This window comes from Prinia subflava, chromosome 11, assembly GCF_021018805.1.
Source record: "Prinia subflava isolate CZ2003 ecotype Zambia chromosome 11, Cam_Psub_1.2, whole genome shotgun sequence".
Classification (NCBI taxonomy): domain Eukaryota; kingdom Metazoa; phylum Chordata; class Aves; order Passeriformes; family Cisticolidae; genus Prinia; species Prinia subflava.
Genome location: NC_086257.1, coordinates 15,231,990 through 15,243,588, shown reverse-complemented (window position 1 = coordinate 15,243,588; position 11,599 = coordinate 15,231,990). Strand labels below are relative to the sequence as shown.

The 11,599-nt window shown below is 43.8% G+C and overlaps 1 long non-coding RNA gene across 6 annotated transcripts in view; it reads left to right on the top strand.

The window, feature by feature from the left end:
- The first annotated feature begins 2,463 nt into the window (after positions 1 to 2,463).
- The window catches only part of LOC134556235 (uncharacterized), a 73,291-nt gene continuing 64,155 nt past the window's right edge, over positions 2,464 to 11,599 (top strand). For 4 of the 6 annotated variants that reach the window (XR_010081626.1, XR_010081623.1, XR_010081621.1 and 1 more), the window contains exons 1-2: positions 6,610 to 6,758; positions 7,393 to 7,610. This is a non-coding gene — a long non-coding RNA (uncharacterized LOC134556235). The other 2 variants (XR_010081625.1, XR_010081624.1) reach the window with 2 other exon arrangements.

Sequence of the window (11,599 nt, the reverse complement as noted above, 5' to 3'; positions counted from 1 at the left end):
GTTCAGACTGAAAAGACATGAAAGCAGGACGGGCTGGCCACCTACCTCCCCCATGTTGGTCTCACCCCGGGCAAAGGTTTGTTCTGCCCCTTCTAGCAGGACTGAGAGGCTCTTGGTGCTGTGCTGGGCACTGACCAGGCACACATGGAAGGGAGAGTCTGTCTGCCAGACCTCAGTGAGCAGACAAACAGAAAGCAGCAGCGTGGCTGGCACTCGCAGGTTTTCCTTGCCACCCTGGAAGCAGCCCTTGGTTGCAGCAGAGGTGTTGCTTCTCCTTCCCTGGCTGGCCCAGCCTTGCTGGCACTGCTCAGACCCTCAGCCTGTCCTTGTGCAACCCTGTGCTGGCCAAGTCTCATCCTATTCACTTATCCCTCTCCATGGCTCCTAGAAGCATCAAGATTTCAGCTTTGGTTTCTCCCTGTTTCCTTTCTCAAGGAGTCTTATTTCATGGCGTCCTGCCCTTTTGTGCTGAGGTTTGTTTTCCTGCTGCTTGGCTGAGGTCAGCATCTGTTCCCACAGTCCCTGCACAAGGGGCTCTCTGATACCTGATAACACAGTTGTGGGCCACAGACCCTCTCTGATAACAGCAGGGTGTTAGATCCCAAGAAGCCACTCCTAGAACAAACATAAAGAAACAAATTGCCTTCTTCTTAATCTCTGAGTCTGTGTATGCAAGTATTCCCCATAAAAAAGAGGTACAGATACCCTGTGCTGGTGTGGTGGGACCACCACAGGATCCCCTTTTCCCACAAGGAGCCTCATGGTTGGTGTTCCTGGCAAGGGCTGTCCTCTGAATTCAGATGTTGCTTCTCCCTTGACCAGAGACTAGCAAAGAGCTCCTTTAACCCCATGCCTCTGACAGGTAAAAATCCTCTGAGCTGTTTTCCTGTGGGATCTTTGGAGTTTTGGAGTCTTGGGGGTTTCTTCTTAGTTGTTTTTTTTGTTTTGTTTGTTTTTTACCTTGGAGCCCCCAGTGCTGTCACCTTTCAGAAGAGGCTGAAATGCCAGAGCAAGAGCACAGAAAGCCCCTGCATCCCCCTGCCACAGTGCTGTGTGGAGCACGTTGCTGTGCCATGCAACAAGCCTTTTCTTTGGAATCCATAGATAATTGCTAGTCCTGTCAAGGGCCATTCATTTTAGTAGTGTAAAAATCACTATGGTTTTATTTCAAGCTTGAGAAACCACTTTGTCAGACTGGGCAAATTTTACCAAACCAGTATGCGGGCTGTGGGCACAGCTGGAGTTCAACAGAAAGAGCCCAGTTCCACAAATACCAAAGGTTCTCTGGCTTGGTTTGAAACAGGGAAACAAAGTAAATGAGGGAAGGAAGGGCTGGGGAAGTGGGGAGAAAGGAAGGGGTAAACACTTCCTTCTTTCTGACAAAACTGTTTTCACCTCTTTATTACAAAGAGAGGTTTTCTGACATATGGGATTTTAAATGTTTGTTTGCTCTGCCTGCTTGGTTGTTTATTGCTCTGAGAGTCTGTGCTGCCTTTGCTGGCATGCTCAGTCTTTCAGGGAATACGACAGTGTAAGGCTGTTTACTTATTTCTACTAGCACTTATTTAGCAGTGAAGTTGTTTTCTGATCCAGGTTTTGCCAGGAACTAGAAACTGTTGCAGGAATGTGGTTGTTGAGAGGATCTTAAGGGAGAACTATTGCTTCCTCTAGGCAGTATAACTTCCATTATATGCTTTGCTATTGCTGATGTATTTGGCTCATGGTAGAGGGGAAAGTTCTTTTATTCCTGAGTTTTTCCACATGGAGAAACAAAGGACTTTGCTGAGAAGAGGAGGGAGAAGGAAGGTGAGGGAGGTGTTTGTCAAAAGGCCATGCAGAGTATCTATGGGAGAGCCAAAGTCAGACAGGAATTTGCTGGGTCCCTCAGCCCTGCTCTATGAACATCCACCATCCTTACATGTACCCTCCACCAGCTTCCCTTTTCTGGCCTGGCCCAAGTGAAGGCAGGCTCTGTGCTGTCCCAGGGCTGGTTCCAGGGTGCCATTGAGGGCCTGAGGAGTTAATGGATGAACCTGGCCTTTGCCATTAGCTTTGGGCTAGCTTGACTGGAAACTTGCACTCATAGACAAGCTGACTACTGTTCTCACAGAAGTTCATGACCCACACTGAGTTTCCTGTTCCTTTGGCCAGCTCTCCATAGGGATGCAATCATTTCTCAAGGGCCATGAAGTGAGTGCATCTCTTCCTTCATCCCCCTAACTGCAGTGTTGGGAAGAGGCACCTTGGCTGCTGCAGCCTGTTGTAGCACACCTGCAGACCAAACAGCAATCTCTGCACAGCTTCAGGCTGGTCCATTGACCCAATACAAGATTTTTCCAGTTAGTAATCTGAGAGCTACTGGTGCTGTCTGAGCAATGCTATCCTGCAATTAATCTGAAAAAAAGTTCTTTTTAAATATTTCTGTTTTGTCATTTACAGAGCCTAAACACCAGGTCTTCCATAACTGTCTTTCAAGGAGGCAAAGACCCTTGCTATGTACTGAAATGTGTCCTTTATATTTGATATTAACTAATGGGGACGAAATTGCTCTTGGCTCTTGATACTACTGAGTGTTCCCTTTGGGGGCTGGATTCCTTCCCAGCAAATGGTAGCAGCCACCAGCAAAGGTGAGTTTGACATTGCTGCAAACTGTCCCTAAAGCAACCCATGCAACTGTGCCAGCACTAACTCCCTTTGTTCGGATTATTTATTGAAGGTGAACTCCTTGAGCATACAGAGCACAGAATGTTTTGTGAGTACAGAAAAAAACCCCAGAGATGTGCTGGAGGAAAAGTTCTCAGGGTTAAAACCATGTCGGGCACTGCATAGGCTGCAGGCTGTCACCTCCAACTGCTTTTATCTACTTGGTTCCAGGCAAGGGGCAGCTTCCCTGCTTCTGAAAGAGCCTGTCATTTCCAGTAACTGTGGGAAGAATTACTGTTGTTTATGGTTTAGAAAGCAGGGAGAGAGAAGTGGGATACTTGGCCCTCTGTGCCTCACAATTCCTATCTATAAAGTGTGGGTGACAGTATTTTACCTTCTTCAGAGGGACATTTCCATGCTAATGGGCAGAAAGTGCTCAGGAACTCCCCACCTCGGCTGCTGGGACACCTCGGTGATCTGCCCAACAGCTTTTAGATGCCCAAAGCAACAAAGAGCAACAAAGGGCATAAACACTTTGTCTCCAAAGTGCTGGCTGCTCCCTGCGTGCTGTCTGTGGGCAGTGCTGCTCTTGTGTTAGGAGCCTTCTCTTCCCTCTGCTCCAGGTTGCACAGGAGCTGCCTGCAATTCTGCTGGCAGAACTGCTTTTTTAGCCAAATGAGGGGGTTCCTGTGTTTCAGCATCCCCTTTAACTCAGAGGAAGTTTGGCTAATGAGCCATGGTGCCTGCAGGCCCCTGAAGGCCAACATACTTCCGCAAGCCCCAGAATGGAACTGTGCCTGCTACCTCCAGCCTCTTGCCTGAATGCTGAATTTTTTATGGCATTGCCATTATGCTCTCTGCTGGCTCTACACCCTCAGAACTAACTCTCTGTCATATCTGTTTCTCTGGATATTTATGCTGTAAGATTGGGAGCAGAATGCAAGCCTGAAGGCTTTCAGCAGTGTTAACTTGCCCTCATTGCTAGTGTATGAGAAACTTGCCATGCTGTCTCTTCTTTGATATCTTCCCTGAATTTGTGCTGCTGAGAGGCTTCTCTGATCTCTTCCACTAAATGACACAACCTAGAGTGAACTTAGCAGAAAAAGGTCTCTGAGTTTTAAAACCACAGTAATCTTTGGGAAAGGAATAACTTAGATCTTTGATGGTCCAAAAGGCCTGACAACTGGGGCATGCAGGAGAAACCCAGTTGTTCAAGTAGTGGAAACATGAAGAGACAAATGTTAGTGTCAATCTTAAGTTAATTGGAAAATATTCAAAGGACTTTGTTTTGCTTAATTTGGAGGTTAGAACTTCCCTGGGGTTCTATGAAAAGAATGCAATGCTGGCAGCTCCTTTGAAATATGCAGGAGAGAGCTGCAAAGCAAAGAAGTTGTTAGATGGTATGTGACCTCCTCCTGGCTGTCTGGACAGCAGGAAAAGGAAGATGAGGATGTTGTGCAGTTGCTCTTGCTTCAAGAGCAGTCTGTGGTGTGACGTAAGTGGATAGGTATGAAGGCATCATTTTGAAAGCAGATCTTCTGTTCATCCTGATACCCAACACCAAAGATGAGGTTTCCTAACTCCGAACTCTTTCTGAATGCACACATGGCCCATAGGAAGCACCAGACACATCAGGAGTGTTATGACTCCACTGTTGTGTCACAAACACCACTGGCAGCATCGGTGGTAAAATGTGCATTGCTCTGCAGTAACAGACCAGGTTTTTGGATTAACTGTATGTCCTGGTTAAGGCCACCCCTTTTTTAGTTATCTTTTGTTTTCCTTTTTTGCATAAACATGAGGTGTTTCAGGGCAGGGAGTGTCTTAGCTTATGTTTTTGGAGTATTCTGCTGAACAGGAACCTGCTCATGGTACGGGGGACTCTTGGCACTGCTGGTTGTAACCTCTAGGCACGGGAGGGTGGGGAGACTCACCCAGCAAGTCTGGAGCCTGCAGAGCCAGTTCAGCTCAGAGAGTCACACAGGGGAGCCTCTGGGGCTCCATACAGTGAGGGGGGTGCAATAGAGCAACTCTGTCCTCCTCCCTGTGCCAGGGTAATTCCAGCTGGGCACTCTGCTGTACCATCTGCAAGAGGGCAGCACAAGCAGTTGGAAACTTGACATCATACTGGTTAAGAAGAAGTTTGAGAGCAGCTCTTTATCCAGGGAAAAGTTGTAGGAGCCTATTCAGACAGGAGGAAGATTCACTTTCCTATCTACTTTTGAAGAAAAGGAAGTTCTCCAGGGCTGTGAGGCTCTTCCCCACTGTATTGCCTCAGAAGCACTTCAAGCCTTGAAGAGTCTCAAGACTGGTAACCATGTCCAGGGTGCAGTGTTTAACCACATACCCAGACTCAAGACATTGGTGGTACAGTGATGGAAGGAGGGCTCCAAAATAGCAAACAGTGCCTGGGAAGTGAGCACAGCACCAGCCTGATCAGGCCCTCCAGCAGACCTTTTTGAAGAGAGAATCCTACAGGAGTCTTACAAAGAGAAGTGTTCCTCAATCCTTTTGACCTGTGTGCCAGTTCTGCTGATTGAAGAATCACTTTTATTGATTGAAGAACTCTTCCTTCTAGCAGTTTGAATCACAGAATAGGGAAAGTGAGTGTCAGGCCTCTCTTGGGTTTTTGTTTCTTCCCCATTTTGAAGGCTGAAATGGGTTGTTCTTGTTTGATCAACTCTGTAAGTCATGCCACCAAAATCTGCACGGTTCCTCTTCTGCTGAAACTGGGGATCTCTCTTCTACCCCTGGAAAGGTACCCAGTCCAGGGCTGCAGACATTCAGGGAAACAATCTATCATTTCAGATGTGTTGATCCTTCCCACCCATCCTCAGGGTAATGATGCAGGTTTTTTTTTCCTCCTGAGTTTGTCTGGCTGGTCCAGACTCCTAGCTCTCACTTTTTCCTCTGCATTTTACCTGTGGTTTTAAGTGCACTGTAGTAAAAATACCTTTCTGTACTGAGGGGACCAGACAGGACTTTTAGGCTATTGTGAACCTGTTCATTGACCTTCTCTTTTTGCTCATGGAGTGCTTAGAAGGCTCTGAGAATACTCATTATTAGTGTTGTGCAATGGTCACAGTGCACTCCAAGGGTCAACAGTATGTTGTAAAAAGGCCAAAAGCCAACACCCGTGTGGACTGGCCCCTTCTGGCCAACAAAAAAAGTAACCTCTGGAGAATTTTAACCTCATGCTGGCTGCTATTACCATTGCTTTCTCCTGTGTCATTATCTATCAGCTTTCAACTTAATTTGAGATGCAATTGAAGACAGCATAAAATATAGAAGAGAAAATTCTGGGGGAAAACTCCCAATCTTACACATTATCTATAATTATAGACTGGCCATTGTATTAGACTGAGTACAATTTTATGTTAATAGAGAGTAGTACCCTTCTTTAGGAAGATAACTGATTCACTAATGGATTGAATTGTCATGTACAGACAATAAAAGCATAGTTGGAAGTTTTTTATGTATTTCGACTCTGCAATGTGCAGGGTCTGAGCTTCTAGCTTTGTTACCGGTTTCTTTTGTTAATACTGACATAGATGAGCTGCTTGGGAAGTCTGAATGATCCAAAACACCACAGAGGGAAGGTGTTTCTCCCCTCGGATGAAAGCATAGTCCAGAGGGAATCAAAATCAATGTAAGGTACAGTTTTGGGCAGAGCTTGGAGTGATGCCCTTTAAAAAAAACGTGTTGAAAACTTCCATTACATGGATGTCCATGACCAGTTTTGCAAAAGATGCAAAAGAGAGACATGAGTCAAAGCCAGGCACGTTTTCTGTGCCTTGGAAATGAATTGCCTTCAGTGACTCCTCCTAGGAAGTTCAGACTGTTTACCACATGGAAGTTACTATGGCCTCATCTTTGTGTTCCTGCATCTGTGGTCAGGAGCTGGTCCAGCTGTACCAGTGCAGTTGTGCTGAGCTGCTCTTTGCCTGAAGCCTGGGTGAGTTCAGCTGGCGTTCATCCCACAGTGTTGGACTGGCCGTGGTGCTCTGCTCCCCACCACACCTCCTCTGGATCCTTGCTAAATGCAAGCTGACAAACCTGTGCCTTGTTTCATCTGGGTCTGCACAAAAGGATAAATAACTACGAGACCTGAAAAGGTAGTGGGAAAATGAATGGTTAAACTAGTGTTCTGGTTTTCCTGATTGCTTTCTCTTGTTTAAATGAAATCTGGATTGGTCTGGATTTGGGTCTGATGTTTAATATTAGAGTTGCCAAAAGTAGCATACAGGTTTGGATGATACTCTGGACAAACTTCCAGAGGTCCAGGCATACTTAAAATCTTATAAGCTTGTATTTCTGTTGCCTGAGTCTTTTAAAAACTCTTGAATAACCTTCTCCAGAGTATTCAACCTTTCTGAACTTGGAGAACAGCACTAGTCTCCTATGAGCTGAGTGGTGCAGGTTGAGATTCAGCTAATATTTGTTGAAGAGTACGAGTTCTTTAGAGGCATGAGAGGCTTAGCTAATATTTGCAGAACACTTTGAGGTCTTGGGATAGATACTGTTACTAAAGGATGAAGTGGTATTCACATGTTCTGTCATGTCTGTGTTGTTTACAAATAGAATAGAATGATGTTTTGAAGGTCAGGGACCTTGAGAACAATAGTGGGTTTGAAGCACTCATTTATTTTTACCAAGTTCAGATGCCTGGCATACACTAGCATTTCATTTATATAAAGGATCTGATCAAACATTTTGGTTGTTTACAGGCGTTGTTTTGCTTGTTTTCAGGCTGTTGAAATATCAGATGGCGAAAACAAGCAGGAGCTCCAGATGGAGCAACTGGAAGAGAAACATGACAAAGATGGTAATGGGAAAGCTTCGGATTCACACTGGATTGGAAGTCCCCTGCTTGGGATTGGGGGTTCCCACCTGTGGCTTCCAAACCCACCCTCTGTGCAAGCCCTTGTGCAAAGCAACATCCCATGAGGAAGTTCTTCATTATTATGGTAAGCAAAGCCAGTAACAGTTAATTTTCACTGTTCATTAGTCCATCCACGCTGGGAATTGTTTGGGAGCTGCAATTTTATCTGGAATACTCAGCTTTTATATGGCCAAGAAAATTATAAGCACTCTGCTTTCATGACCCCAAATTTGAATTGGAGTTTCATGACTTACATTAATAATGTGAATAAATGCCCAATAGTTTGATCTCATTCACTGGCATTCATGCTGTCATTTGCAGCAGCAGATCAGTCTCTGTCTTCCTAACTTCTAGTGAGGATACAAACTAAATCTGTGTTTGAGTAATGTTGGAAGATGGGTGATACAATAAACACTGGTAAAATCCCTGGTCATAGATGGAGAAGTAAAAGCTGGTAAGAAAATCTATCTAATCAGACAGCTCATTTAACACAAAAAATTTTTCTAACTTCCTCTAGTCTACAGCCAGCTTTCTTGAAGACAAAGGGAGGCGTGATTTGTACTGGCAAAGCTAACCCTGATTTAAAATCAGAGTAAACATTTGGTGCAAATTGCAGCCTTTGTTTGTTTACACTTGAAGCTGTGCTAGTCACTGAGGGCTGGAGTTACAGCAGATTCAGGTGCCATCTAATTTTTAATATTGGTGGTGGTTTATTCTCTAGTGTTTTGGAAGCAGAGTACAGTACAGGAGATTGAAATTACCTTGCAATGACCAACTGAAACAGCTTCTTTGGTAGTCGTGACTGTAATATGGGAATGTACAAGGATGGCATTAGGATGTGCTTGGTCAATCCCTACTGTTTATTGTGCCAAACATTTATTTTAAGGACTCAATTCTAAGTGCTTTCAACTCTTTCTACCTTCACTGAGACAGAAGCTGCTGCGCACCTTGCATGGCTGTGTCCTTAGTTTTTGTTCCAGGCTAAGGGATGGGCAGAGAGGCTTTCAGAAATGAAAAATATTACATTGAAAGCCACTAATCTGTGATACGACGTGAATGTGATCTTTAGTTCTGTCTTGGAGACTGCTCTTCCAAAAAATCACCTGAGGAGGGCCATGCTCATCAGCAGAGATATTCATAAGCTGCCGTCAGTGCTATCCATGAGCTATTGTACCCAAAAGACAAAGGGGGGCAGAACAGATTTGACAGTTCAGAACATGTGATGTATAGAGGAGTGGAGCTAAACCCATGGGACTGGTGCTGCCTCATAAATGGCTCTTTGTTGCTGTGCCACAGCCAGTACTGTGCTGTGAGCACACACTCCATCAGGCAAGTTCCCTGTGCCTAGCTTTGGATCTTACCAATTCAGGCTTGACACATACTCCCAAAAACTAATCTGGAGCTTTCAGCCACATAATGCTTTGTCTATGTCAGTCAAACAACAGGAATGTATGAAATCAGACATACACACAGACTCATAACTGAGCTTTCATTGTAGAGGTTAGTATTTAGAGGTTGGTTAAAACCCCAAGTGTAATGATTATGTGAGAAAGTCATTATTTACTGGCTTTGAATCCAGCGGTGGGAGGCAGATCAGAGGTGCTTTGGTATAAAGGTACAGACAATAACTTGCAGAACTTAGTCCTACTTGCTGAGTAGAAAAAATATCTGACTTTGTTAATTATAGTCCTTTCTGTCTAGTTCCTTTGCTCTGCATTTCTCTGTGGAGGGCAATTTTATCTCCTCTGAGGAAGACATCAAAACAGTCACATTAGAGCTGTGCAGGAGGAATGTTAGGGAGGCTGAAATAATCTAAAATGCCCCTCATTCTTGTGTTTTGCTACTGACATGAAGAGACACTAATGTTGAAGCTTGTTGGATTTCTAGGTAGAGGAATATGTAAGGTCTGAGGCCTTCACACCTCTTTTGTGTCTCAGGAGAGAGATGCAGTAGCTCCATGCTTTTTTTCCCCTCCAGCTCTGCCTTTTGTGTCAGCTGTCAATAGTAATGCTTCATGCAGGATCAGCCAGATTTTCTTTCTTCTTTATGCTTTTTTTTCTCCTCATTTAACATTGCTGTAAATTTGATGTAGTTACAGGAAACCTACTGAAATAACACACATGCAACAAGGAATCCAAGTAAGGTAGAAACTTATAATCTGATGACTGTAATAACCTGTGAGGCTTTCTGCTCTTCCACCTCAGGTTCTGTTATAATAACTCAAGATCTTCGAGATTGCTTTGGTAATTTTTAATGCTTTATTTTTGGTGACTGAAATGTTGCTTGCTCAGAGCTATTTGATCTTTCCCTGTCATGAACTCCATGACAGAATGTCAGTGAGGATGTCATGGCTGCCTCGTTGCCATCTACATGAGATATGTGGAGACACAGATAATAAAAAAAAAAAAAATTGTATTTATTTTAGTCAAATAGAAGGTAAGTGAGGGGTAGCTGATTAAGCATTTTGGCTGCTGTGGAGTACAGGATGAAAAAGAAACTAATGTTAGTGACTTTCTATGAAGGCACCACCTACACATTTATCACTGAACCGATGACCTGGAAATCAAGCTGAAGCAGTTATATTTTAGCTGTGTTCTTTTATTGCCAGGTTTACTTTACTGTTCTTTTGCAACATTTCCTGACTTTAGCCAGGAGTGTTTGACCAAGCCATGGAAGGTCCATGTTGTCAAGAGTACAGAGAAAACTACTCCAGCTGCTGGGATTTGACTGAGGATTGTGAAGGTTCTTGTGTGTCAGGCTATGGTGATGCTGTGGGTGATGGGTTGCTGGAAAGAAGCCTTGGCCAGGCTGGGAGGGGTGCAGCAGAGGGGTGCACATGAGCTTTGTGCACACAGGACAGGTCCCAAAACACCTGGGCTGTGCTGGCCTCAGTGCTCCACATGTAGCTGGTATTTGGCCTGGCTTGTCTAGAGGCACGTGTCTCTTTAGAATGCAGACCTATTTCTAAAAATAATCCTTCTGAAGTGATTGCTAGATAAGTCAATTATCTCACTCCTCTTAGAACGGTAACTATTAATTACTTGAGTTAAGGCACAGAGCAAAGATGATCAAAGCAGATGATGCAATGGAATACCGAGATCCACAGGGCAGTTTAACACTGGTGATGTCTGTTCACTGTTTCTGAAATTCTTTGAAGATGGTTGATATGTAATGTTTCTAATTGATTATATTAGCAAGAGTGTTATCTGGAGGGCACTTGATGGGGATTCAGGATATCTCACCCTGTTTCTTTGTATTTCATTGGCTAACTGAGCAAGTAAATTCCTCTTCCTGTGCCTTAGTTATCCCACTATTAAAATGCAGTCAATCACTTATAAAACTGAGTTAATTATACTCTCCTTTCTAAAAAGTGCACAGACATTTATTGATTACAAATTCTGGACATATTTTTTAAGTTATTACCAATTTCTTTGTTGAGATAATAACATCCAACTTCAGTGAATCTAATTTGTTCAGAGCAGGCAAGGAGGGATGGGAACTCGAATCATTACTGTTTCATTTTAAAGTTCTCTGCTATTTCTTTAAAGGAAAAAATAAAAGTTGATGCCAGAGCTCTTCTTTTTGCTGTGACTTGGTGCTTCTAGTTAAGAGAATCCCAGCATTTGTCAAATGACAACTCTTCAGTCTAATAGGTGGCACAGCACTCTTGTCTGGGAGTGTAAATGTTCTGAACTTAAAAATCTTTGCAGGTGGCACCCTCAATTTAGCAGAGATAAGAATAACATCTATTGCCATTCCTGACAATTCCTACATCCCATAAAGCCATTTGAAAATGTAGAAGTAGATAGCAGAGGATCACATTTAGGTGCTTTGAAAACCTGTTGTGTACAAAATAGCAGAATATCAGCCTGAGGTATCATCCACCAAATGTCACCCATTGAGGAGAGGCATTTTTTAATTTTTGTTCCTTCTTACATACTGCTTCCCTTCTTGACACTTTCTGAAAAACTTACCATGTTCCTATTTGTCATCCAAAAGAGCAGAAGAAAAGAAGTCCCTGATTAATCTTGAGTTAGTGAAGGTTAATGTGGCTGGAAGGAAGGTTTATACCAG